Genomic DNA, 25,326 nt, shown 5'->3' with positions numbered 1-25,326 from the left:
CACAGTTTACAATGTGACAATGTTAAGACAGTTGTGAAAATGATGTATCTTGTCCTCTGAAATTTAACTAATCCCAAACACAACAATATTAAATTTTAACTAGAAGTTTCTTTACAAAATTATTCTTACAATTACGTTATGATGTTGGTTAATACTACGATAAATCATCCGATTCCGTTTCAAAGTTCGGTTCTATGTAGGATGACAATCAAGTCTACGGAGGATGGTTAGTTTTGTGACAAGTTGAGCAAAAGATTTCCCAAGGTCGCTCGAGCTTACAGTGGACACAAGCTGGTGAACCAACAAGTTTACGCCTCTGCACGTGGTATTTACCGTTGCTGTGATGAGCTATCATATGCATGGCCGCTCTCTGCCTCTGAAATTCCTATAAAAGCTTATTAAACCTTTGCTGAATTTTTCTCTATGTTTCTGGTTATGCGAGAAATTAAATACTTATCCCTAGTCTTGGAATATGGCAATATACACGCGCATGGCTGGAGCAGCCTGCATATTATAATGCCCTCTCAGTTCTCTAAAGAACAATTAACTAACTGTCTGGTTAGTTTCTCCGCTGTTGGAGCTAATTCCTAGCTGGACGTCAGCCGCTGTAAACGCAGTGTTCGCACAAATTACTCCTCTGCGTCGTACATAGCGTTATGCTTCCCGTTCTGCACTTGACGCCTAGTCAGAGAAGAGTCCTCAAAAATTTCCGTCTTGTCTTTCTCGTAGCCGAACTGTCTCCCCACCTGGGTTCTTTCATTCTCCGTGTAACAGCTTTTTTCGACTGATAGGGTCTGAGTCACCTGGTCGGTCGGTTGTTGACCCGCCATGGGACGCGCCCTAAATGCTTTCCGTGGTACCACCTGTGGTGTGGCCTTCTCCTCTCCTCACAATTGCTTGCAAATCAAAACGTTTTTCCTCGCTGCTTGTCTCACCTTCTGCTCATAGACATGCATTACATGATCGGTGTGTTAATACCGTCGATTGAGTGTCATCCCTTTTGCATTACATACTTACAGGCAAATTTGCTCATTACCGCCAAGTTAAGTTAGATGTCATATTCACCTTCCCGTTACGATATATAAGGCTCTTATATAAGGTGCTAAATTGACCTTCATTTATTCTGTCACCTACAAATTATTCAAAGCTTTCTTTCTTAACAAGATCTACCAACTTTCAGTAATAGTCTATAAACATGTGAGAGCATTTCTGAAGTTTCTAAAAGCTTTTCAGACTACTAGAAGAAAGCCTATAGGCCTGCAGTAAATAACGTGATGCGGAATATTTCCTGGTTTTGCTGTTATTGGTCTGACTGTGACCGACTGATGACACAGTGCGGAACCAACCAACGACCTTCACTGACATAGATCGCTAATGTCGTGCTAAATTTTGAAGCCTTTCTGTAGGAACATTTCAAACAAAACTTCCGGGTAAAGGCCAGTAAATTAAGAGAACCTTAGATTTTATGTATCTTTGGACTCATAAATACCGTTCACAGTCCAGTTTCACAAACAAATAAGAGTTACAGTGTGTAAACTACATCTTGACAGTCCTGAATTGGTAAAAGTCTGGTGATGGCAGTCACTTGTTCCGGGCTGCTGGTAACATTAGGTAGCTGAAACACTGTCTGAAGAAGCCATTGTTGTCTGCTTTCTAACTCTTTACTGCTTCACTGTTCAGTGACTTTTTCCTTGTCATTACTGTACGGAATTGCTGGAGTTAGTACCTTCATTAAGCATGTCAATACACAAGACGATTTCAATACTGTTTACCGAGGGCGTAATGTTTTGGAAGACTAATGGTGACTTTTTAGTGGTCATAGTAAATTTAAGTTTTTATATGTGTAAATAACGCTATATACTTTTGTGTTGAGCCACTTGTACGTAATACTGACATTTAAAGCATATTTAATTCACAGGAAGAAAGATCTGAATGGACTGAAACATATTATGACCCATTTGACATAGGAAGAGCTGTTAAAGGCGCCTTACGTGATGATAAGAAGCTTAAGTTTTTAAAGAATACTTGGAAGCCTCATGCAAACTTTTCTTTTCCTACTCAATTAGAAGGGTAGCAAAGCCGAAGATTTAAGCATGAATGGATGAGCCAGTACAACTGGCTTTCATACAGTAAAATGTCAAGTGGTGGATTTTGTACTGCATGCATTCTGTTTTCTCCTTCAGGTGCCGGAATCGGCTCCCAGGTACTTATTACAGCTTTCGATTACTCTAAATAACTGAAACCTTTAACTGGCTTGGGAAAAAACATAAATAACTTGGAGGTGTAGTTTTTAAATGGAAACACTTCAGATACAAAAACATAATTATTCAAATAGTTTTCAGGCTTGCTTTCTCAGCAAAAATTTCTATGATGCTTACATTTAGAGTGCTTGCAAGGTTTTGTGTTTGCGGTATTTTTTCTTTACTTAATTCTTTACCTAATACATTTTTAATTTATTTTTATAGGCGTTGAAAACACTGGTAAAAGAACCATTGGTCAAATACAAGAAGGCTACGGAAGATCTTCGTCATCATGAAAACACAAAATATCACAAATTTTCCATGGAGAAGGCTATAGAGTTCACCAAGAGTGTGGAATCAAGTAAAAAAAGTATTGCCGTTGTCCTTGATACCAAGAAATCTTCAGTTATTGAAGAAAACCGGAAACGCTTGAGGCCTATTATAAAGACTATAGTCCTGTGTGCCAGAAATAACCTACCTTTACGAGGACATCGTGGTCATGGTTTAATTCCTCAGCTAAAAGAAGAAAAAACTGGTGATCTTCTAGAGGGAAAACGTGGAGTGTTTCAGTCTTTTGGCTTTTCGTATGGATGCTGGAGATGAAAATTTAAAACATCAATTCAGTACATGTGACCGAAACAGTTCTACGATAAGTAACACAGTCTAAAACGAAGTCATACTTTGCATTGGTGACGCCATTCGCTCCTCAATATCGAGGGATGTGAAAATAGACTAAATTTTTTAGCATTATATGTGATGAACCAACTGATGTCACCACTAAGGAACAGATCACATTTTGTGTTAGGTACATTGACATAGAGACCTTTGTTACCTAAGAAGACTTTCTGGGTTTTACTGAGCTTAAATCAGCTACTGGCACTTCGATTGTAGAAGCCATCGATGAAGAACTCAAGACACTGGGGTTGAGCTATCAATATCTTTATGGACAGGGCTATGATGGCGGCTCAAACATACCTGGGAGATTAAAAGGAGTTCAAGCTCTTATTTTAAGTAAACAACCGTTGGCTATTTATACCCACTGTTTTAGCACTGTTTGAACTTGTGCATTTCTAAGTCTTGTGATACTCCAATAGTTAGAAATATGATGGGAATTGTAGGATCCGTTTCAGCATTCTTGTCTGCCTCTGCAAACAAAAAAAGTTCCCTAGAGGAAGCTATATCACGACTACTGTTCACAGAGTCAAAGAAAACAAAATTGAAGGCAATGTGTCCAACAAGATGGGTGGAAAGACACGATACACTTATTACTTTCAATGAGCTATTTGTTCCGGTCGTGACCTTGCTTGACGAACTTTCAAGTAGTCGTGAAACCAACGCAAAAACGGCTAGTAAAGCTTGCATGTTTAAGTTCTGCTGTCCGAAGAGGAGACTTCGTATTAGCGTTAGCAACTGCAGTATATTGCTTATAGTTAACTCTAAGACTAAGAGAACAGCTGCAAAGTTCTAAAATGGATTTAACAACTGCCTTAAATCATGTCAGTGATGTGCTTGAGGTGTTCAACAATATAAGGACGGGTTCGGAAATAGAATTCGGAAGTATTTTTTCGAGACGCTGTTAAACTGACAGAAGATACTGGAAGTGTAATAGCAATTCCAAGAACTATTTCAACACAAACCAAAAGAGACAACGTTCCTGCTTCAAACGCCGAGGGATACTTCAGGCGAACAGTATTTTTACCTGTTGTGGATCGTTTTATTGTCGAGCTAGAAACAAAATTTCCCCAAGATTTTCGCGCCATATTACCATTTGATGGACTTATTCCTGCATACTGTTTAAAATACAGTGAGGATGAAGTGATCCTGGCATCCGAGAAATATGAACAGTTTTTGGAGAGTTCTTCGCTTTTAATGAAAGGAGAACTGAAACTATGGAAGAAAAAGTGGGTTGATGAAAGTAAAAGACCTGAAACAGTAACTGAAGCATTAAAGAACTGTGACAAGCAGTTTTTCCCAAATTTATATGATTTACTCCAAATATTTGGGACTATTCCTGTCACCAAAAGCACTCCTGAAGGAAGCTTCTGTACTTTGAGACGAATAAAGTCTTATTTGCATAACACAATGGGGCAGGTGAGACTAAATGGATTGGCTCTTGCAAAAATCCATAATGAAAGAGATATGGACATTGAAAATCTCATTGACATATTCAGTAAAAAGAAACAGAGTCGAATGAGCATGACAAATTGGGCAGAAGCCGGAAATATACAGTGAATACAGATTTTTTTTTTATATTCATGTCTAGTTCAAGTTTCTACATTCATGTCACCGTCTATATCCAGAAAATTAATTAAAACTTATTTATTGTAAGTTGACCTTTTTCATGGTTTATGTAATTTATAAAACCTCCGATGCGAAAATAAGTTTCTTTTACGTTGAACTCCAATACAGTTACCAAAAACTACTTTAAGCAACAACGAATTTTACCAGTTTGTCGGCGGAGGACCCCAACTCTCCTTTTGTTAGGTGATATTCCACTCCACCAATACCCCCCCTCCCCCAATTAGCCCCCCTCCCCCTTGACCAACTTTTAGAACCGCCCCTGAGGTCATCAGAAGGCGGTTCGGCGGAGCTCCACGATATGCAGCGGTCGGGGGGACCATCAACGGCCGTCACACCTCACACACCTGACCTAGCCCTCTCGGCCATTAAAGGAAGCCATTCGTGGCAGACATTTTGAGAACGATGAGGAGGTGATGCACACAGTGAAGCACTGGCTCCGCCACCAGGACCAGGATTGTTACCGATAGGGCATACACGCCCTTGTTTCGCGCTGGAGGAAGGCCAAAAAACGGGATGGAGATTTCGTGGAAAAATAGGGTGTGTAAATGAAAACACCATTCTTTCGTAAGTGTAATTCCCATTGTGTTCAACAAAGAAATGTTGAAGAAAAAAAATGCGGTGCATTACTTTCTGAGCAACCCTCATATGTTATGCATTGATACCGCCATATACATTGTGCTACACTATATTGTAGATTTATTATTTCCCAGCTCACCTGAAGCAGAAGTGCCCTGGAGAGGTCACACGTCTTGCCTATTCTGATCTTGAGAGGTCGTGTAGCCGCCATCATGACGATCGCCAAACTCCGTTTGAAACGAGAGTCAGTGTCGGCCCATCCGCATCCATAGGCCGAGTCCACCAACTTCTCATTCTGGAACATTCACGTATCCGCTCCATACATTACTGTCATTCACATCTGTATTTGATTAGTACATGTAAATAATCTACGTAAGATTTCCTATACAACTGGTTTTATACTTCGCGATCAGTTACACGAACCTACTATTTTCTTCTCTTATATTTAGCCACATTCTATCCTCAAGATTGTGGAGATATTTAGGAATAAATATGGCGCTGCAGATGTGCTAAAGACTAAGCAGAGTGGACGCAAATGCAGCTGTTAGCCAATCCTGCAGGAGATGCTGACGAACAGAACTGTGCAATACAAGGCAAGAGCTAGGTGCGGTCAGAAAAGTGTTCTGTGTAGTTGTGAATGGTTTACGTCGAAACTAAAAGAATTCGAACGTGGGCGAGTTACTTGGTGCTCGTTTGGTGTCACTTTTGTAACCAAGGTAGCCGAAGTGTTTCATATTTTAAGAGGCACGCTGTGGAAGATTTATACAGCACGTAGGGGAAAGAGGAAATACATAATTCGCTAAGTCACAACGTGGACGAACAAGTGTTTGAGTGTCCATGACGGATAGGCATTGAAGAAGATTTTGACTAAAAATTGCAAAACACAATACGGATCTCAATATCGCACTCGTGAATCCTTTCAGCACCAAATTAACACAATTGGAACGCCACAAGCGGGGAACTGCAGGGCGATCTGGGAATCAAAAACCACCCAGTGTGTTGCAAATGACCATAACAGCTAGAAACGTGATACCGAAGCTATAAAATCTTGACTGTCAAGCCAAGGAAGAAAATTCTTCGGCCCGATGACTCCTGTTGTCCACTGTTTCCAACTTCTAGACGAGTTTGCGTCCCAAGAGCGAAACATGGTGGGACTGATGACCTGGGCAGCCACATCTTGCTATTCTGAGGACCCTATGGGTATTCTGCAGCGTACATTATTCCCAAGGATGCGGTTTCCATATATCTGTCCAGCCCCTGTATATAACACTACTGTCTTTCCCGGCGAAATAATTAGAGTTTGCAGTCGGGTCTGCAAATCAAGGTACACAGAATTTCGACTGTCCGACTGTCCATCGTCTTCAGGTGACAAGATGTAGCTGAATATTGCTGAGCTGATGCCACGCTGCAGCAGGCGCCATTTTTTCTCTCTGCAGAGAATACTCAGCTCGTTCGTCAAATGCTGTGAATATTGGGCTTCCGCACAGAATGATAGCAGCACCGCTGGTGGTGAAGGCAAACTAAAACTGGTTATCTGTGCCACAAATAATGTTCAAAATTTTCTGCCAAATGAGTGGACGTACGACTTGAATTGAGGCAGGCATGTGCAGATTTCCACGCCTTCCTTGGTAGATAGCCCCTATCCGTATTAATAAGATTATTAGCTAAACGAATTTTTAATTCCCGTAACGAGAAGCGAACTGCAAATAATTCGATGCGACAATACGGAGCAAATTATTTTTCTACATACTCTGACTTACATGCCCTCTGGTGCATCTACGTAAAGTCGCTTATCGGAATCGAAACTTATAGAAAAGCTCTGTCCACTGATACATGTCATGTTTCTGATGGGTTGCAGTTTTAATGCAATCGTCTTCTGAAACACGGGACATACTACAGCACTCGAAAGGATCTCCGAATGACGTGAATTCCGTCCTGCCTGATTTGTATGCAGTTGTCACAATGTAACTGTCTTGCAGCTGCCCTAATCTCCTTTCGGTACAGTCATTTGACTATACAAAACCAGTTACTACAAGAGGATATTAGAGAACACTGTTCTATGTGGCCATGAACCCAGGTGGAAATCAAACCACAATAATGCAAATATCAGCAAAACCACTATTAAAAATGACACTGTCTTTAACGCTTGTAAACTTGAATTTGTTACAGACAATGATATTTTAAAACGTAAGTTCCAGTTTCAAATTATGTGACGAAAATATTTGTCCTGAGTGATGACCTGAGACTCCTATCTACCAAATATAGTCCCCGTTAACAAGCCAAGAAAGAGCTTACGTACGGTTTCATTCACCCGTAACAAAGTGTGTACATGTTTCAACTTAAAGTGATGTGACGTAAAGTTTTGTGTTGATAGGGGATTTTAATCCAGCATCTAATAGATTGTTAATTAAGCACGATCAAATGTTAGATATAGAAATTTTTCATCAGTTGTGAGATCATTAAAACTGAAATGAGCAGACGAAGAATTTTTGCGTTGCCTGTATAACAACACGGCACATATCGTCGTCGTTTTCTAGCCACGAATAGACGATAAATACCGGTATATTTTACCAGTAGCAACATGTTCACATGTCTGAACTGGAAATAATGTGACCAAAAGTTTGATATTGACTAGGAGTAGAACCTGCACATTTCATCGTTGTTAGTTACACACCAAGAGACGTTAACTTTCGAATTCTTTTTCGCTATTTGACCGGTAGCAACATGTGGCATGTTTGAATGTGAAATGACGTGATGAAAAGTTGTTCGTCCGACCGGGAGTCGAAAGTCCATCAATCGTCGTTGACAACACATGGAGAGACATTACAAATCATCATTATTTTTCACTTGTATTTTGGATCGCGTATGCTACAGCTCGAAGTGACATGATGAAACATTTTACGGCGGACGAAAACTCTACCCAAGACAGCTGCCGTTCGTGGAGACCTTGAGAAGTTTCGATTCTTGGGGAAACAACGGAACGATGCAATTTTATCGTTCTGAAGGGAACAAATCCTGGGCATAATGGCTACTGCTTCACAATTTATTTCCTCATGAACTTTGTTGCAAATAATTCTCTAAAACTCGAAAAAGGGTTGCACGGTGCTGCAACGAAAGTTTTTGATCACTTACCCAGTGATATAAAATGTCTGACAGACAGCAAAGCAAAATTTGGAAAGAAACTGAGAAAGTTTCTCGTTTAAAAGTCCTGTTATGTGTAACTGGAGGTGGGTAGAAATTGCTAACACACACACACACACACATATATATATATATATAGAGAGAGAGAGAGAGAGAGAAAGAAAAGCAAAAACTTAGAAGTGTTCAGAATGTAACCACATGTTCGAATTAATTTGCGATATGAATGTAAAATGATTATTTTCACGTCATTATGATTTGTCGATCAAAATGATCCCTGGAACATATAATTAACTTACAAACTAATTTCCAGACAGCTGGCTAAAGCTCCTGTAAACCCACTTCCTAATGTCCATTTAACTTACAGGATAATGGAATTGCTATCTGTCTGACATTTAAGTATGAACATACAGTACACTGAGTTATAAACACCGGTCAGAAAATAGCCAGTCATGGTGGAAAATATCATTAAGCATTCAGCATTTGGTTGAGTAATAAATATTTTACGTAGTTATACTGCGAGTCGCTGATATCCATTGCATGAGTATATTTGGATATTCATCGTCTTCCGCTAGAAATAGGACTAGCTAAATCATGAGGAGCCATGTAAACGAATAAAGATTCGAAGAAGAAAGAAATGTCTAATTACAATGTAATACATACCTGATCAGTTATGATCTGGCCAAAAATGCAATACATCCAAGTCTGGTATAGAAGAGCAGGCATCACAAATATGGTCTTCAGTGGTTTAGACATATTTCCTTCTCTCTGCAAAAGCTGAGCACATAACAATGTTGGTATTAATAAGTATTTCTGCATAAAATGTTAGCATCGAATTATTTGTGACTAATCAATATTAATGGAGAAATTTGGGCACAAGACTCTAATTATGAGGTATTATTTGGTAAAGCTGTTGTTTAATATAGCTGACATGCATACCATCCAACTTTAATAGTACAATGATACATGGCTTGATACTTTGTTAGCATCTAATCATGAAATCCCACAGTCTAAGTTCGAATTACCTCTGTCATTCCTTTACCAAAAATCAACTTGCTTCAATCAATACTGATATATGTGAATGGATTTTACAATTTACTGAATATCGGCAAATAAATTATTTCGCATGTACTTACTTCCACTGTGACAAACATAATGAAACATAAATTGGCCATGTTAATGGACAGGAGGATGAAAATGGACACACTCATTGCTGATTGAAGGAGAGAAACGCACCTGTAACAGAAGTAACAGTTACCAAGTAAACTACAAAGAGATCAGCACATCCATCTCTACTCATTTCACTTTCAGTCATTATGTGAGAACAAGAACTTATAACTGAAAAAACAGAAGCACCATAACATACTTCGAAAAAATAAAATATCGAGGAAAAGTATTACTTACGAGCATAATTACTCATTAATAAGGTAAACGTATTCTTAGTCCCTTCTGAGGTATTTTACAACGTTGTATTTCTGAGGAAAAACTGAGCTGAAGGAGAAACTTTGCTAAAAAAAATATACTAAAAAATATTGAGAGAGACGCTATGTGATAGTGAAACAGTTGTCATCTTGCCACCCTTTTAATACAAACCATGCAATAACGTCATATTTAGGACAGTCTATAACTAAACAACAAACACAAATATAGTAGGTACCAGAATATATGGGTTTGTAGATTTCTGGTACAGAACGAAACGCAAGTTGGAGTAATGAAGATGGAACTCTATTAAGTTTAAAATGCTAGTGAATCTGCGGATACTATTTAAGTAATTCAGATATTGTGAGATTTTGGCTCCTAAGCGTAAACGTGGTCTTCCCGATTGTAAAGACACTAAACTAATGCCACAACAAGTAAATCTGGTAGTATCTATTTTAAGTATATAGCAGCTATATATTTCATACATGTTATATACACTTAACAGTATGTAACCTAGAATGCAGTAGAAAGAAAAAGACAACTTGATTAGTCTTTATACGAATTTAGTTAGAGTATAATGTTTTCGCATTTAAGCAATTACCTTGAAAATGTTATTTTCCAGAAAATAGTTTCTTGAAATAATTGTAGAACAATATTTATTACAAACTATAAAAAGTCACAATATTATTTATTTTCTTGGTAGCAGAGCTATAGATATATAAAGCTTAATTACCTGGTCCACCTCAACTCATCAGACATTAATCACACTGAACACCTGTAGGACTTCAGGGGCAAACATTTCGTCATTTTAGTCAGCCCCCACGATCATATCGTTAATGTAGCACACATCATAAGTGACTTGAAGGGACATAACTCTCTTGCTGGCAATGCAGCAATAACATGCATGGTCATTGTTGCATATAAGGTGAATATGAATTTAATAGGATATGTTGATAGTTAAGAACGTACACACAGATTTTTGGTAGGTTTGTGGAGGTATGTGGCATTACATATGCACGTACAGGTCATGCAGTTCGCGTAAATAACTGGCCTCTGATTTTCGCACGTAATGATGGAGCCAAATAGCGACCCACGTGGGTTCCATAGAATTTACATCAGGCCAATTTGGTCGCCGAGACATCAACGTGAGTTCACTATAATGCTCCCCAAACCACTGCAGCACGGTTCTGACTCCGAGACGAGGACAGCCATACTGCCGGAAGATGACATTGTCATGCCAGAAGACATCAAGCATCAAGGGATGCAACTAGTTCGCAGCAGTCAGCTTGTCTTCAGTTACTACCCCACGAAAGCACAGGAGAATGTCTTCCGTAGCACAATACAGCTCCCACCAGCATGCGTCCGCGGCGCACTGCATGTTTCGACCCGCCTTTCACCTCGATGACGGCATTGTGTAGACGACCAGCGACCTAGTGTAGTAAAAACATGTTTTACCCGAAGAGACGACATATTTTCGTTGATCCACAGTCAAGTCTCTATGTTTCCATGTCCACTGCCACAGCACTTGATGATATCGTTGCGTTAACATGTGAACACGTAAGGGTGGTCTGTTGCGGAGACCCAGGTTCAATCATGTACAATGAGCGGTGTGCTCCCAGAAACGTGTGCCGGCACCAATATTGTGCTCTTTCGGCAGAGATGCCACACATCACCATCTATCTTACTTTACAGAGCAGAAGAGCCTCCGAACTCCATGTACTGTGAAGCGTCATGGACATCTAACCATTTACCGCCTAGTGTTTGTTTCACTGTGCTTCTACCTCTTTCCGTACATGCTCACGACAGTTGCGTGTGAGCATTCGACCAGCTTTGCCTTTTCCGAGATACTGGTCCACAGGCTCTGTGTAATAATGATCTGCCCTTTGTCAAATTGCTTATCTCAATGGATTTCCCCATTTGCGGCCCGTACCTTCACAAGGGTGATTCCCCGTCCTTGTCTGTTCCGCTTACATACTTTTGTTACGGCGTCACGCTCCCGCGACGCCACCAGGCGGCATCTAACGTCGCGGTGGGTAGTGGTCACAAAGTGTTGGCTCATCAGTGTGTATATTTTGATTGATATTATGTACACTTCCAGTTTATTTTTCGGTGTGGTACGTTCATTAAAATTTGAACATTGTATGAACTTACCTTACGAAAAGTTGTAAGTCATGATTACATGTGATTAGTGATGTTACTACATGATGGCTATCGGGTGCTTCTAACATTAATGGAAGGTTTTACGTGGTTGGCAGAAGGAGTAAATGACGCTGGACAACGGTGTGGCAATAGGAGTAGGAGAGATTCGTAGCATTCTTCTACTGACTCTAACGAATGGACGGACGACAACGGCTGAAGTCCGGGTGCACGTTACAGGCATACAAACCAGGAACGGTCAGAGACAGATTACTGGAAGTTCCGTTGGGATCTAGAATTGCACGTGCCGTTTGCAACTGACACTATATAACAAAATTTGAGTGGTACTGAGTACCGCTGCATGGCGCTCAGCGACGACTCCTGGTTCTGTTTGCAGCGGTTAAATGAAGCCTACGTATCTGTACATCTACATTACACCGTACGGTGTGTGGCGGAGAGTACCTTGTACTAATACGAAGCACATACTTTCCTGTTACACTCATAAATAGAGCGAGGAAAACACGACTGTCTGTATGCCTCCGTGCGAGCCGAAATTTCTCGTATCTTGTCTTCGAGGTCCTTACGCGAAATTTATGTCGGCGGCAGTAAATCTTTCTGCAATCAACTTAAAATGCCGAGTCAGTAAATTTTCTCAAACATGTTCATCGAAATGGAAGTCGCTTTCCTTCCTGGGATTCCCATTTGAGATCCGGAGGCATCTCCGTAATACTTCTGTGTTACTCGGACTACCGGTAATAAAGCTAGCAGCCCGCCTCCGAATTACTTCGATGTCTTTCTTTAGTCCAACCTGGTGCAGATCCCAAACACTCTATCAGTACTCGAGAACAGGTTGCACTAGCACTCTACTTATGCGGTCTTCTTTCCCTAAATTCTCCCAATAAACCGAAGTCGACCATCCTCCTACTGTACTACAATTTTCACATACACATTCCGCTTCATATCGCTTTGCAAACGTTACGCGAGGTACTTAAACGATGTGACTGTGTGAAGCAGGGCACTGCTGATGCTGTATTCGAACATTATGATTTTGTTTCTCCTATATCATCTGCAGTAACCGACAATCTTCTACATTTAGAGCTAGCTGCTATTCAACACAAAAAACTATAAATTTTGTCTAAGTCATCTTTTATCCTCACACAGTCACTCAACGACGACATCTTCCCAGACACAACAGCCTCATCAGCAAACAGCCACAGATTGCGGCCTATCCTGTTACCAGATCATTTATGTACACCATGTGATCAAAAGTATCCGGACACCAGGCTGAAAATGACTTACAAGTTCGTGGCGCCCTCCATCGGTAACGCTGGAATTCAATGACGGCTACCACTCCCGCAGGCATAAGTTCAATCAGGTGCTGGGTTGTCGGTCGGTGAGGCCGTGTAGAAAGTCGGCGTTCCAAAACGTCCAAGAGGTGTTCTATAGGATTCAGGTCACGACTCTGTGCAGGCCTATCCGTTACGGGGATGTTATTGTCATGTAACCACTCCGCCACAGGCTGTGCATTATGAACAGGTGCTCGATCGTGTTAAAAGATGCAATCGCTATCCCCGAATTGCTCTTCAACAGTGGGAAGCAAGAAGGTGCTTCAAACATCAATGTAGCCCTGTGCTGTGATAGTGCCACGCAAAACAACAAGGGGTGCAAGCCCCTTCCATGAAAAACACCACCACACCATAACACCACCGCCTCCAAATTTTACCACACATGCTTGCAGATAACGTTCTCCGGGAATTCGCCATACCCACACCCTGCCATCGGATCACCACATTGTGAACCGTGATTCGTCACTCCACACAACGTCTTTCCACTGTTCAGTCGTTCCATTTTTACCATGCTTATACCAAGCGAAGCGTCGTTTGGCATTTACTGATGTGATGTGTGGCTTTGGAGCAGCCGCTAGGCCACGAAATCCAAATTTTCTGACGTCCTGCCTAACTGTCATTGTACTTGCACTGGATCCTGATGCAGTTTGGAATTCCGATGATGATCTGGATATATGTCTGCGTATTCAACATTACGACGCTCTTTAATTGTGGGTGGTCTCTGTCAGTCATCAGACGAGGTCGGCCTGTACGCTTTTGAGCCGTACGTGTCCCTTCACATTTCCACTTCACTATCACATAGGAAACAGTGGACCTATGGATGTTTAGGAGTGTGGAAATCTCGCTTACTGACGTATGACACAAGTGACACCCAATCGTCTGACCACATTCGTAGTCAGTGAGTTCCGCGGAGCACCCCAGTCTGCTCTCTCATGATGTCTAATGACTACTGAGGTCACTGATATGGACAAAGTGGCAGTAGGTGGCATCACAATGCACCTAATACGAAAAACATATGTTTTTGGGGTGTCCGGATACTTTTGATCACATAGTGTATGTAGAAAGTAATAGCGGTCCTATCACACTTCCTTTGGGTACGCCTGACGATACCCTTGTCTCTGACGAACAATCACCATCGAGTACAAGGTACTGCGTTCTATTACTTAAAAAGTCTTTCAGCCACTCACATAGCTGGGAACCTAGGATATGCTCGTACCTAGGTTAACAATCTGCAGCGGGCACCGTGTCAAATTATTTTCGAAAATATAGAAATTTGGGATCTACTTGTTGCAAGTCATTCATAGTTCGCAGTATATCATGTGAGTAAAGGGGGAGTTTTGTTTCCCATGTGTGATGCTTCCTAAAAACTTGCTGATTCGCGGACAGAAGCCCCTCGGTCTCAAGGATATTTATATATTCAAGAATTATGCAGAAAACTCTTGCTGAGGGTGTTAGTATGCAATTATGTGGGTTCGCTCCTTTAGCCTTGTTACATACAGGAGACACCACCGTTTATTTTTAGCCCAGTCGCGTTGATCTCTGCGTTGGGCGAGAGATTCGCGATAAATGCAAGCTACGTAGAGTGCAAACGCCGTAAAGTATTCTATCTAAAATCGAACTGCGACTCTATCAGGACCTGACGACTAATTTGTTTTCAACTCTTTCAGTATGTGACGACGGTACTGTCACGCCCTACATGACCAGGTAGCAAATGGAACATAAGCAACACACTGAATTCTCGCCACAGGAGCCTTGAGGGACGTGCAGGTACTTTACTTACCCGCGTGTTTCCTCGATGTGACACACACAGGTGACGATAATGATGTGTGTTAATGCGAGCACGGCATCCGGGTGATTACCACCCTTACGCGTATCTTTAATAAACGAGTGTGATTAAAAGAAACACGTAAATGTGTTAAAATGAAGTTAAAACGCTCGAGTATGAACAGTTTGGAAAATTTTAAAACGGAGACCATACTCATATTTGTATCCGCTGAACTGTGACCAGAGCCGCACTAAAGTCTGCTGCCGCCCTCTTATCAGCATATATACGCAATAAATTGTGAAGTACGGAAATGTGTACTCCTCAGGAATCACGAACAGATGGATCCCCTGTCCGGAGCAAAAAGCTTTGTGCGCGTAGCCTCATGTCCTATACAGAGCCGAGTGAGTGCGACTTCATCTCGCCAGCATCGCCTTGAGGAGGAGCGCCTGGAAAGCACAGTGGATTTGACATCCCACAGCTTGTAGTCCCTCACCTTCAGCCACTCTTACTGCCACTGATGCATGGCCTCATCCCTCAACAGCGAGTTCACAGCCGGGGCAGAAATGCCACATTATTCAGCTCTGTCACCGTTATAGGTGTCCTTGACGCTATGTCAGTTTGTTCGTTTGCCTTTTTGTTCCCATGTGCCCGGATACCCAGCACTTTCCAAGCCGTTGTCACGGGAGAAGAGCATCTCGTATATTCTCTTTAGTTTTTTGTCCTACCGGATGTATTTATCGATAAGCCAGTAGACAACTAGGGGAATGCGAGTTGTTAATAAACATGTTAACTTGGTCTTGTCTCATCTGCTACGTACAGCTCAGAATGGTAGATAATAAAGAAACCGAGTAGGCGGCTCCTGACGACACGATCCGTAACAGCTATAAACCATCAGTATATGAAATCTTAAAATTGTAGTAATTATTTAAATTATTATCAAAGATCTTAAAATCACATTCTCAGTATTTTCTCTTTTGAAATTAAAGAAATAAAGAAAACAAATCTCTAGGCCTCTGAACAAGCAAGAATGATTTCATGTTTGGCACAAAACAACGATATTCGCAAACAAATTTCTGGGAGGTAGCACGCCGGACGGAGTGGCCGTGCGGTTCTAGGCGCTACAGTCACAGGTTCGAATCCTTCCTCGGTCATGGATGTGTGTGATGTCCTTAAGTTAGTTAGATTTAATTAGTTCTAAGTTCTAGGCGACTGATGACCTCAGAAGTTAAGTCGCATAGTGCTCAGAGCCCATTTGGGAGGTAGCTGCTCGCCCGCATCCCAAATGGCCTTGTTGTTCGTAGACGTCTATCGAAAAGTCGCTCAACTGTTGGGCCAGAACGTTATCGTATGCAGTACAAGAGGAATGGAGCACATTTTGAATGTTTGTCGCACCATGACAAATTGCCGGTAGATATATAATGCTGGCTCACCAGCCTCCGCGCTGAAACTGGGAATGGGACTCCTTCTAAACGTACTGTAGCTATGACCAATCTAATTTTCTCATGGTGTACTGCATGCAGAATCCTAACAGGACCTTAAGGTATGGTTGTCTAGGACACACTTGCCTCTGTAATCAAGCCAGAATTGTACAATTGTTCTATAAAACTGCAGCAGACAAGCCAAACCTGATGTTAGTACTTGGTATGCCACAGATTTTAAAATGTTGGAGCCTTTGAGGAATCCAGTTCTTAAGCCCGTAGGGAGTGACAGTTAAGTTTCTGATTAAAAGCAGAGGCCATGAAAGTCACTGACATTTTAATTTTAAAGCGCTGGAAAATTGCAGTAAGAACGAGAACGATTAGAAACCACACAGGAAGATCATTCTGACGGAACCTTAAAATAACTTTTGATGACTGTTCCTCCGGCCTCTTAGCAGTCATCTGCAGCTACCCTGTTCTTGCTGTATGACTGAAAGACGAAAGACGAATACAATCTGGGAAGTGGTCACAAATGAAGTGCACTCAGCATAACTGCTTACTGTAAACGCAATGCTATCTATTGTTGTTAAACACAATGTCATACTAAAAACCATATTAAAGGGCCAGACTTTTCTCGTATAAAATGACGTAATGAAACATCTCTAACTTAAATTGTAATAATAACGCGGGGAGAGGGAGTTTGTAAAAAAAAAAAACCACAGGAATACGTCTCCAGAAATCCTATGCGTGGATTTGTCTGTGGAAATTATGCCTCCAAATGGTGTCGTAGCCATTCTCGAAGTCGAAAACCCAAACCCAATAGATAAGTGATGTTTGCGTAAGAAAGTCTGTTGTGTAGTCGCCTCCTACAGACATAGTTTATCAACAATGGATGGACTCTCGTGAATCCACACTGTAACCGAATAAGGAGCTGTCTGGAGTATTAGGTCTATGTAAGTTGATAAAGTTTAGAAAAGCAGAGAGTACGAGTCGAATGATCGGTTTGCCTACTTCACAAATGAATGCACCGTTGTTACATTCATGCTGACTGCCTTCCTTCGTCCTCGCTGAGGATCCGCGTGTATGATGAGACAGAGAATTGCACTGGTGCGGTCGCTTCGTACTCATCGACTCGTTCCCCATTGCTGAAGCATGCATGGGTGTAAGACTAGCCGTGACTTATTAAATAGTACGGAAGATGAGTACACAACCTTGCTGCTGTATAGTAGACCTGACAAGGCGAAATTGAGGGATTAGATGGCCTTTATCGAACCTATATTTTGTGAGACCTTGGAATGTGTAGGAGGAAAATAAGTTCATGCAAAGTAGACAACTGTAAATGTGATCCATTAGAGGAGGTGTGATATATGGATCAAGTTTCAAGCTATATAGCAGACTTCAGAAGAAAAAAGAAAACCAATTTCATCCAATGCAAACAAAATGGTTCTATTCTTGTTTTGTTATCCGCCACCACGAGAAAACGTGTGATGCGTCAAATGAAAATTGGGCACACAACATCAATAGCCCTGCGACAAAAAGCGTGCTAGTTGTGTAATCGTTTGATCAACACAACTTGCCTTTTTGGGCTAACAGCGCACGTTGTGTAGCATATCATTCATTTCTGTGACGTATTTTAATGGAAATGAGCGTTTCGCGTCATTGGCCGGGAGGCCCATTTCGGGGCAGGTCCGGCCGCCTTGGTGTAGGTCTTAGTACATTCGACGCCACATTGGGCGACCTGTGAGCCGGATGGGGATGAAATGATGATGAAGACAACACAACACAACACAACACAACACGCAGTCCCTGAGCGGAGAAAATCTCCGACCCAGCCGGGAATCGAACCCGGGCACGTAGGACGGCAATCCGTCACGCTGACCATTCAGCTATCGGGGCGGACGTTTATTTTAATAATTAATCACCAGTTAGAGATTGCACTTCATCCTCAAGGCTTGTTTTCTGATACTCTCGTTACAGACTAGATAACGCCTCGAAAGTGCGTACATCTCAATGTAATTTTTAGGCATTCTCTGGATCGACTTTAAACACTGAAGCAAATATAGAACAAACTTAGAAAAGTTTTATCTACATACATGTGTGTAGAAACAGAACAATGTTCGCCGCTTACCGAACAATCGTTGTACTTGTATAGAACTTGCTTCTGTCATTTAGGCAGGTCGGACGTTTTTCGGTACTTCAACTTCCATTTGAGAGTGGCTTTAAAGGCAAAATCATGATTGTCTGTCGTAAATGAACAGTAATTCACAGTTTAATGGCGGAAATCTCTTTGAAAACGGTTGCGTATGTAGCGGGAATGCCGCCAGTCGGCGACTAATACCTGTGAACTCGTGTACTCGCCCTCCTTTCTGTGTGAGTCGAGTACACGTGCTCCTGACAACAGCCACAGGTGACGAGCGGGCAGCGGAGGAGACTAACGAGACGGGTCTAATGGTATACGGAAAGGGCGAGTTCGGTGATGACGTCATAGGATCCATTGGCGAGTATACGGAGCTCATTTCAGATCTCTACAGGGCGATATTGGACTGACCGTTGCAAGGGTAACACTACGACAGCAAATAGGGCATTACCTAGTCTTCCCAGTTTTAGAAAGAGGAACTGAAATAGCGTCCTTCCACGCCCATTTTACCATTTTACATTAAAATTCAAAGGAAGATATCCTTAACACTCCTAGTAAGGTACCGCAACAAACTGTAATGGATTTGGCCGTAGTCTGGAGCTGTGTCGCATGTTGCAGTAAATGCTCAACCCCAGCTCCCACATAGAGAGGGGGAAATGACAAACTTCATCACTGGAGGAAAGGAAGATGAAAAGTACCTTTTTTATTAACATGTAAGCATCTATCTGCGTGTACAATCATTTGTTGGTTCTACAGTTTTATTCTGTAAAATATTGCTCAAGATATTATTTAAATTTATTGGCTTTCCGTAGGTGCTCATACAACTATCTTAACAAAGGAAGGAAAACAGAGGAAAGGAAACACAACGCCCAGTCCCCGAACGGAGAAAACTCCGATCCGGCCGGGAGAGAGAGCGTATGTGTTGTGTGTTTGTGGCAATCACGCTTACGTCTGAAAGATACGAAGTGAATCCAGAATTTTGGGAGAATATCTGTTTAGAGTGGGAAGACTGCGTTTTTGAAAGTCGCTAATATGATGTTCTATATGATCCATTTTTTTCTTTTTTTACAGAAACAATGTAGTTGGAGCAGGGTTTACTCCAATTGTAAAACAATAATAAATAAAACAAACTGAATATGTAGCAAATACATTCTGAGGCGAACAAAACAACCCAGAGATATAAGGTACAAACTCCTCCTCTCTGCAAGCATTCAGCAGTGACGGAAAGCTGGATTTTGGTGACGGTGGCAGTGATTTTATCGAAGTTCTCCGCCATAATTTTCTCAACTCTTGTTTTTAGATAACTGTCATTCTTAGTTACAGCATTAAGGAGGCACCATCGACTTCTTGCTGAAATAGTCCTAACTGCTTTCCATTCATGTGTTGACGGAGTTCACGAAATATGGCCACCACTTATATCTGGTATACCTAAGCTCTTGCCATCCAACAGTCTGCAAGCTTCTCATCAGATGTCCAGCACTTTAACCTCTGCAAGGTCCGCTCACACTGTCAGTCTGCCAAGGAAAAGGCGGGCTTCGCTGCTGTTCTGAGTCTTAGAATTGGATGTATCAGCTCCAAAATGGATCGTCCAGGTGATATGATCCAACCAATTATGGACACTATCTCTACGTTTGGACACAGTCCGTGGGCTTTAAAGTGTACTGCGTAGAGGGTACAGAGTCCAGGTAGCCTTTCTGGATACGAATGTAGGGGACGTCCTTTCGGGCATTGCTCTTTATAGTAAATGCAGTCAGAGTAAGAAGTTGTCACTGGAGAACATTGTGATAGATCTATGGTAGAGTGCCAGCCGCTGTGGCCGAGGGGTTCTAAGCGCTTCAGTCCGGAACCGCGCTGCTGCTAAGGTCGCAGGTTCGAATCCTGTCTCGGGCATGGATATGTGTGATGTCCGTCGGTTAGTTAGGTTTAAGTAGTTCTAAGTCTAGGGGTTTGACGACCTCAAATTTTAAGTCCCAAAGTGCTTAGAGCTATTTTTTATGGCAGAGTATTTGTGTGTAGTCAGGAGTCATATTTGATGACAGCGCAAGGTACTAAATAGCTCTGCCATTAAAGGCATTTGGTCGTCAAGCTCCACAGAAGTGCAGAGCTGTTTGATGAGGTTAATGAGAACCCTGTCCTCTTGTGATTCGCTACATAGTACGTGGGGTCATATGGTCTTCCTTTCTGGCACTGTCACTACTGCAGCAACCACTTGCAAGGAAGTGTGATGGGAAGAAGCTTACTTTCATAACAGATTTCAAACACAGCAGTCATAAACCAACGCAGAATTTGTTTTAAGTACTGCAATAAATTGAACAGTGAGAGGCTGTTTGCTTCCATGTCGCAACGAATACCAGAATGTTTTCGCACCCGTTTGGGTTACCCTTCATACTGATGTTAACGTGGACGATATTTTTTGATTAATCATTTTATACCCGTTACGTGGTAGCCATTTCAAAGTTCCACAAATATCGGGATGGTGTGTCATAGTTTAGCACATTCAGCTTCCGTCAGTGTATTATAGTATAGCATATCCTAAATGTCTACATTATTTAAGCAGAAGAAATGATGTAGAGGAAGGGAGACTTACTGAACGCAAGGAAGGTACCGTTTATCATTTACATCTAGGTCAATAAGAACTGGTGCTTTTGCGTAAAATAGACATAGCTTAAACTAATCTTCCACCAGTTTTATACCAAAAAACAAAGAGAAATATCCCACTGGAAATGGATGCTTTTACTTCATCACTCTTTCCTTTACACTAACGTTACTGGAGTTCTTGTGAATGTGTAGGTTGTTTAGTTACCAACCGCAGAACTGATTGATGATGTCGAGCATTCTTCCTTAATTCAAGATACAACATCGAATTATCTTCTGGTAGTATCTTCAGATTCGTTTGAGGGTATCTGCTACCGTACGAATATGATATTTCAGTATTAGTTTGGCGTTTTGTGCTGTCTTGTTCGTCTTTGGAGCCCTCAGTTTTCGATCGGCTTTCTTTCATGGCAGCTATGCAGTCATTTAAAATTTCCAGCTCTGCCACAACCATCAGCATCAGGTGGAAAAAGAAAATGTCCGTGCAGACTGTAGACTCTGCTGTGATCATGGCGAATGCCGACTGAATGACGTAAAGTATCTCGTACGTAGGTGAGGCATCGAAACTTGTTGGAACCCAGGCTGGCAGGGGGAACTGTCGGCGTTGTTCAGTACATATCTCGTCGGCCGACGTCATGACGCTGGAGACCAGAGGAACACACACCCAGCATGTCACCGCAGGTATCGCCATTGCCTGAAACATAACAAAAATATGCACGCACATTTTACAACAAGTCAATATTGATCATAACGTGTTATTGTGTTAGAATGCGATTGTGATGCTTTTCCTAATATAGGCGCTCCGGAAATCCCCTGAACCGTGGACCTCGCCATTGGTGTGAGGATTACGTGCCTCAGCGATACAGTTAGCCGTACCGTAGGTGCAGCTGCAACGGAGGGGTACCTGTTGAGACGCCAGACAAACATGTGCCTCCTGAAGAGGGGTAACAACCTTTTCAGTTGTTGCAGGGGCCACAATACTGGGTGACCGACTGATCTGGCCTTGTAACATCAACCAAAACGGCGTTGATGTGCTGGTTGTGCGAGCGGCTGAAAGCAAGGTGAAACTACAGCCATAATTTTTCCCGAGTGCATGCAGCTCTACTGTGTGGCTAAATGACGAGAGCATCCTCTTCGGGAAAATGTTCGGGAGGTAAAATGAACCCCGATTTGGATCTCCGGGCGAGAACTACTCACGAGGGCGTTGTTCTCAAGAGAAACAAAACTGGCGTTTTACGGGTCGGCCGTGGAATGTCAGATCCGTTAATCGGGCAGATAAGTTAGAAAATTTAAAGAGGGAAATGGATAGGTTAAAGTTAGATATGGTGGAAATTAGTGAATCTCGGGGGCAGTAGAAACAGTTCAAGTGAGGTTAATACTAGGTTATAAATTCAAAATGAAATACGGGTAATGCGGGAGTGGATTTAAGAATGAATAAAAATATGGGAAAGCCGATAAGCTATTATGAACAGCGTAGAGAAAGCATTATTGTAGCGAAGATAGACATAAAACGCACACCCTTCACAGAAGTACAAGTTTATATGAAACTGGCTCCGCAGATGTGGAAGAGATTCTAGAAATGTATGAAGAGAACAAAGAAATTATTCAGATTGTTAAGGGCAACGATAGATTAATAGTCATGAAGGACTGAAATTTGATAGTAAGAAGAGGAAAAGCAGGAAAAGTTGTAGATGAGTAAAGACTGGGGGAAAGGAATGAAATAGGAATCCGCCTCATAGAATTTTGCATATAACACTGTTTAACCATAGCTAACACTTGGTTTAAGAACAGTGAAAGGAAGATTGAATACGTGGGAAAGACCTGGAGACACCGGAAGGTTTCGGATTAATTATACCGTATAATGGTGAGAGTGAGATTTCGGAACCAGGTTTTAAACTGTAAGACATTTCCAGGGACAGATGTGGACTCTGAATACAATTCATTGTTATGAACATCAGATTAAAATTGAAGAAACTGCAAAAAGGAAGGTATTTAAGGAGACAAGACCTGGATTAACTGAAAAAGGCAGAAGTTGAGGAGAGATTCGGAAGAAGCGTTAGGAAATGATTAGCAAGAACAGGTGAAATAAGTACAGTAGAAGAGGAATGGGTAGCTTTGAGATTTGAAATAGCGAAGGTAGCAGAGGATCAAGTAGGTGAAAGGACGGGAGCTAGTAGCAGTCCTTGGGTAACACAAGAGATATTGAATTTAATTGATAAAAAGGAGAAACTATAATGGAAATGAAGTCCAATGCTTCTTGGCAGAACGTAGGGGAACGATGCGGGAGACCCGCCCCGCCGTACTAGGGAAGGTCCTAATGGAGATGGTTTGCCGTTGCCTTCCTCCGACCGTAATGGGAATGAATGATGATGTGGACGACACAACAACACGCACAACACGCACGACACAACACTCCGACCGGCGCGCTACCTCCCAGAAATTTGTTTGCGAATATCGTTGTTTTGTGCCAAACACGCAGTCATTTCGGGGCAGACGAAAATCCCTAGCCCTACCGGGAATCGAACTCGTGACCCCGTGCTCGGGAAGCGAGAACGCTACCGCGAGACCACGAGCTGCGGAGAAAACATAAAAATTCTGTAAACGAAGCAGGCGAAAGAGTATACAAACTTATAGTAATGAGATCTACAGGAAGTGCACAACAATTAAGCAGGAATGGCTAGAGGACAAATTTAAGGTTTTGGAAGCACATATCACTAGAGGTAAGAGAGATGCCACCTTCAGGAAAATTATAGAGACATTTAGAGAAAAGAGAAGCAGCTGTATGAATATCAAGAGCTCAGACGGAAATCCAGTACCAAGCAAAGAAGCAAAGAAGGGAGAGCAAAGCGTCAACACAAGTGAGATTTACTTGAGGGTGCTATTATGGAAATGGAATAGGACGTATATGAATATGAGATAACAGAGATTTGATAGAGCACTGAAATATCTAAGTAGAAACAAAACCCCAGGAGTAGATAACATTCCGATAGAGCTACTGATAGCCTTGGGAGAAACAGCCATGACAAAACTCTTCCATCTGGAGAGCAAGATGTATGCGACAGACGAAATACCCTCACAGTTACAAAGAAAGCAGATGCTGAAAGGCGTGAAAATTACCGAACTGTCAGTTTGACAAGTCACTGTTACAAAATACTAGCACGAATTCTTTGAAGAAGAATGGAAAAACTGGTAGAAGTCGACCTCGGGGAAAATCAGTTTGAATTTCCTTGAGATGTGGGAACACGAGAGTCAGTACTGATCCTACGACTTCTTATAGAAGGCAGGTTATGGAAAGGCAAACCTACATTTATAGCATTTGTAGACTTAGAGAAAGCTTTTGACAGTGTTGACTGGAATACTCTATTTCAAATTCTAAAATTGGCGAAGGTAAAATACAGAGAGCGAAAGGCTGTTTATATTTTGTACAGGAACCGGATGGCAGTTATAAGGGTCGATTCGTACGAAAGGGAAGCATTGATTAATAAAGGAGTGAGACAGGTCTGTGACCTACCACAGATGTTACTCAATCTGGAAAATGTTCAAATGTGTGTGAATTCCTAAGGGATAAAACTGCTGAGGTCACCGGTCCCTAGTCTTACACACTATTTAAACTAACTTACGCTAAGGACAACACACACTCCCATGACCGAGTGAGGACTCGGGGGAGAGCGGGAGGGAGAGCGCAATCCGTCACGGCGCCTCAAACCGCGCGGCCACTCCACGCGACACTAAATCTGCGCTTTGAACAAGTAGTAAAAGAAACCAGAGAAATATTTGGGGTAGGAATTAGAGTCCAGGGAGAAGAAATAATAGTTTGAGGTTTGCCTGTGAGATTGTAGATCTTTCAGAGACAACAAAGGACTTGGAAGGCCAGTTGAATGGAACGGAAATGGTCTTGAAAGGAGGATATAAGATGAACATCAACAAAAGTAAAACGAGGATAATGAAATGTAATGGAATTAAATCAGATGACGCCGAGGGAAATACATTAGGAAATGAGACACTTAAAGTAGTACAAGAGCTTTGGTATTTGGGCGCAAAATAACAGATGTTGGTCGAAGTAGAGAGGATATAAGACTGGCAGGCAAGAAAAGCGTTTCTGAAGAAGAGAAATATGTTAACATTGAATGCAGATTTAAGTGTCAGAAAGTCTTTTCTGGAAGTATTTGTTTGGAGTGTAGCCATGTATGGGAGCGAAACATGGACGATAAACAATTTAGACAGGAAGAGAATAGAAGCTTTTTGAAATGTGGTGCTA

The sequence above is a fragment of the Schistocerca cancellata genome, chromosome 1 (genome assembly GCF_023864275.1).
Source record: "Schistocerca cancellata isolate TAMUIC-IGC-003103 chromosome 1, iqSchCanc2.1, whole genome shotgun sequence".
NCBI lineage: Eukaryota > Metazoa > Arthropoda > Insecta > Orthoptera > Acrididae > Schistocerca > Schistocerca cancellata.
This window is presented reverse-complemented; position numbering follows the sequence as displayed.